The following is a 4,613-nucleotide window of genomic DNA, read 5'->3' as shown; positions in this document are numbered from 1 at the left end:
CTGTGTACCAGGCACTGTGCTAAGTGCTTTGGGTACAAATGGTAAAAGAAGGACAGCGCTTAACTTTAAGGAGCTTATAACCTAATGGGTCAGGGAGGGGGAAAAGGTACCTGGCATGGGAGCATGGTGGAAAAGGCATAGAAGTTTAAAAAGAGTGTAGCCAGAGGAGCCAAAGACATCCAAATTGAGGAGGACGTTTTGTCAGATTTGAAACACTTGTGGAGACAGAAACCTCAATTCTTCCTTCAGTAGCAAACAAAATGAGTCAATCTCACAGGAGGCGACTAGGGGTATGCTGGTGCCGGGTCATCTGAGCTTGTAAGGCTGATTGTTAAATTTTCAATGTATATACATTGGAAATGCACAAATATTACAAATGATGGGCTATTTTATTTTGTTAATTGTCTAGACTTAAGAAAGTGATAGAGAAAATATTAATACAAATTAAACTTAAATGTGTATTATGAATTAATGCGCCAATTTTTCCACATGTCCTCCAACATTTGTTGCTTTTCCCTGGAAACATTTTAGACAATCTGATAGGTGTAAAATGATATCTCAAGGTTGTTTTCATTTACATTTCTCTAATTAATACTGATTTAGAGCATTTTTTCATAAGACTCCAAATTGTTTGACTTTATCTAAAAACTGCCTGTTTATAGCCTTTGACCACTTATCAATCGGAGAATGACTCATGATCTTATAGATTCTGCAAAGTTCTTTATATATTTGAGATATGAGATTTTCATCTGAGAAACTGTCCATAAAATTCCTCCCTTCCCGATTTTCTGCTTTTCTTCTGATATTGGCTACATTTGTTTTATTTGTGCAAAAACTTTTTAATTTAATATAATCAAAATTATCCATTTTTTACCTTACTCTGTTCTCTATCTCTTGTTTATTGGTAAATTGTTTACCCATCCATAAGTCTGATAAGTAATATGTTCCATACCCTTTTAATTTTCTTGTAATAGATCTCTTTATATCTAGGTCATGAATTTATTTTGACCTTATCTTGGTAAATGGTGTAAGATATTGGACTATGCCCAATTTCTGCCATACTGTTTTTCAGTTTTCCCAACAATTTTATTTTACTAAATTGTGAATTCTAATCCCAAAATCTTTGTCTTTCAAATGAAAAGTTACATGATTTATTTGCTGCAGTAAATTGTATGTCTACTCTGTTCCATTAATCTACCTTTCTATACCAGATACTTTTGATAATTACTGCCTTATAATACAGTTTAAGATGTGGCAAGCCTCCTTCTTTTGCATTTTTTATTAGTTCCTTTGATATTCTTGACTTTTTGTTCTTCCAAATGAATTTTGTCATTATTTTTCCTAATTCAGTAAAATATTTTTAATAATTTAATTGGGATGGCATTGAATATATAAATTAGGTAAAATTCTCATTTTTATTATATTGGTCCTGCCCAGTCAATTATTTAAATGTGATTTTATTTGCATAAAAAGTTTTTTTTAAAGAATTTTGTTTGTGAATTTGTTCTTGGTTTTGTTTTGGCAAGTATTTTATACTATCTAGAGTTGTTTTAAATGGGGTATCCTTTACGATCTCTTCTTGCAGGGTTTTGTGATATACAAGAATGCTGATGATTTATGTGGATTTACTTTATATCCTACTCCTTTGCTAAATTATTGTTTCAACTAACTTTTTATCTGAGTCTTTGGGATTTTCCAAGTATACCATTATATCATCTGCAAAAAGAGATAGTTTTATTATCTCATTCCGTATTCTGATTCTTTCTATTTCTTTTTCTTCTCTTATTGCTATTGCTAGGCTTTCCAATACAATATTGAATAATATTGATGGCAGTGGGCATCCTTGTTTCACACCTGATATTGCTGGAAAGCTTCTATCTTATCTGGATTACAAATAATTCTTGCTAATGGTTTTAGATAACTTTTTTTTTAATAATTTAAGGAAAAATCCATCTATACCTATACTTTTAAGGGTTTTTTTTTTTGAGAGAAATGAGTATTGTACTTTTTCAAAAGCTTTTTCTGCATCTATTGATATCATTTTAAACTTTTATTATTGATATAATGAATTATGTTAATAGCTGTCTCTGTGTTAAACACTAATTCAATGTTGGTGGAATTGTGAACTGATCTAACCATTTTGGAGAACAATCTGGAATTGTACCCAAAGAGTTATTCAATTGTCTATCAGGTGGGGAACCTGTGGCCTTGAGGACACATGTGGCCTTCTAGATGCTTGGGGTCAACCTTTTGACTGAATCCAAATTTTTATAGGACAAATAGAAGGCCACATGTGCCCACAAGGCCACAGGTTCCCCACCCCTGGCATGCCTTTTGGCTCAGCAATGCAACTAGTAAGTCTATTTCCAAAGATGACCATGGAAATAGGAAAAGAACTTAAGTGTTCTAAGATATTTATAGCAACATAGCACATAGGGTAATCTGGGAAGGTGCTGCCCCTGCTGCTGCACGCTGCCCAATGAGATTGAGGCTGGACTGAAATGGCTGTGGAGGTGACTCACAAGGTGGCCTGAATCAGGCTATGGGAAGTCTAGGTATTATATCGAGGGGGGAGTGATGCAACTGATGATGGAACAAAAGAGAAACAGGCCTAAAAGCTTTGATAACAGCAGGAAAGGAGCCATTTCATGCCATTTCATACCATTTTTGTGGATTCACAAAAAGGAAATGAGAGATGGGATGTTATTTCCAAATCATAGATGAAGAACATTAATATATATATATATAGAGAGAGATACATTACATATATTAATGTTAAATTATAAAAATGTTATATATATATGTATCAATGTTCTTCAGCTATGATTTAGCAGAAGATAATTTAAAAAGAGAAAGAAACTGAGAGGAAGTAAAGGAAATTACCATTAAACAGGATCGAAGTCTTCTAGAGGCAAAGTGTATAAAGATTTGTGCTTTAGAAGCACATCAAGGCCAATGAGTGACGTTTGGCTGGGTTCATAGGTTACGTAGGCAAGGGAAGAATTTAATGTTTCTTATGTTAAGAAGTGGTACAGGATATCTTTAATGTGTCTTGTCAGATGAACTGTGCCAGTGTTATAATGGAGCAGTCTTGTCTACAGAGAGTAGTGTGGCAGTGAATGGAACATTCAATCTTATACCAGAAGGCAAGCAGGCACCAGGAGGCCATGGCCTGAGCTGTGACTATTAGGAATTGATTGACTTAGCCCTTGTTTATCAGGAACTGATAAACAAACCTGATAAACAAAGAGTCTGATGTAGATGTCCAGTTTAATAATAGATATGTGATGATCTGAGGTGAGAACATGTCCAAAATCCTGAAAGCACATTTAGTGGTCATTGCATGTTTTAGAGATCATTTTTTTTGATAGGGGATATTATGAAGTCACTCCCACAACATTAGTATAAACACAGGTGGAAAGTGGTGTCACACTTTTTGATCTTGACTATTTTAGAAAAGAGGCATTTTTGACTCAGTTATCACAGTTATATTTGGAGACTTTCATCCCAGCTTTAGGAGATGTCTTTTGTATTGATTACTCAGTTATACAGAACAGTCCAGGACACAAAGGCACCTAGCACAGTACCGTCACATTGAAGCTGAGCACTCTTTTCTGACTTTTGATCATCTTCTAAACCATTGGGAAGACTTGGTTTGTGATGTAGTAGATAGGGTCTTGAAATAGTCTGCAGCAAGCTTATTACATGACCTCAACCTGACTTTGACACCCTTCAAAAGACTTTCAAACAGACGAACTACTCAGATGCCATTGTGTGGCTAAAGGAACATGATGTAAAGAAGGAAGATAATGCCTACTATGAATTCAGAGAGGATATCCCAGAAGCCCCTGAGAGACTGATGACAGACACCATTAATGAGCCAGTCTTGCTGTGTTGATTTCCTGTAGAGATCAAGTCCTTCTTTATGCAGCAATGTCCTGAGGATTCCTGGCTTACTCAATTTGTAAATGTGTTGATGCCAAATGTTGGTGAGATTGTGGGAGGGTCCATGCATATCTGGAATAGTGAAGAACTGCTAAAGGATTTAAAAGAGAAGGAATTGATCCCACTCCCTACTTCTGGTACCCAGAACAGAGAAAATATGGTACATGCCCTCATAGAGGGTATGGCTTGAGCTTGGAATGATTCTTAACTTGGATTTTGAGCAGATACCACACCTGAGATGCATGCCTGTAGCCACTCTCAGTTCAGTGCTGTAAACCCTAACTGTCCAGTGAATGACAATAGGAAAGGATACACACAGCTTAATGGAAAGATACAACTTCCCTAAATGAAATGATCCATCTTTTTTTTTTGTCATCCCATCAGAATGTAGAGTGTCACTGCTTGTGTTCTTTGTTTTCATTACCATGAAATAGTCACAATTATTTGGGATGTCTCAGAAATAAAATGACCTCAAGTGAAAAAATAAATATTTGTAGCAGCTCTCTTTGTAGTGACAAAGAACTGGAAATCACGAGGTTGTCAGTCAATAGAGAAATGACTGAACAAGCTATGGTATATTATTATGATGGAATACTACCAAGCTATAAGAAATGATGAGCTGGGTGATCTTAGAAATACATGGATAGACTTGCACAAAACAATGAAGA

General features: G+C 35.3%; 1 pseudogene; it reads left to right on the top strand.

Moving 5' to 3' along the window:
• Positions 1-2,501: 2,501 nt before the first annotated feature.
• On the top strand, positions 2,502-4,227 carry LOC114025183 (annotated as a pseudogene).
• Positions 4,228-4,613: the final 386 nt, after the last annotated feature.

Source organism: Vombatus ursinus, unplaced genomic scaffold (assembly GCF_900497805.2).
Source record: "Vombatus ursinus unplaced genomic scaffold, bare-nosed wombat genome assembly UNPS02014830.1, whole genome shotgun sequence".
Lineage (NCBI taxonomy): Eukaryota > Metazoa > Chordata > Mammalia > Diprotodontia > Vombatidae > Vombatus > Vombatus ursinus.
The sequence above is the reverse complement of the archived record's forward strand: the minus strand, read 5'-3'. Positions and strand labels throughout refer to the sequence as shown.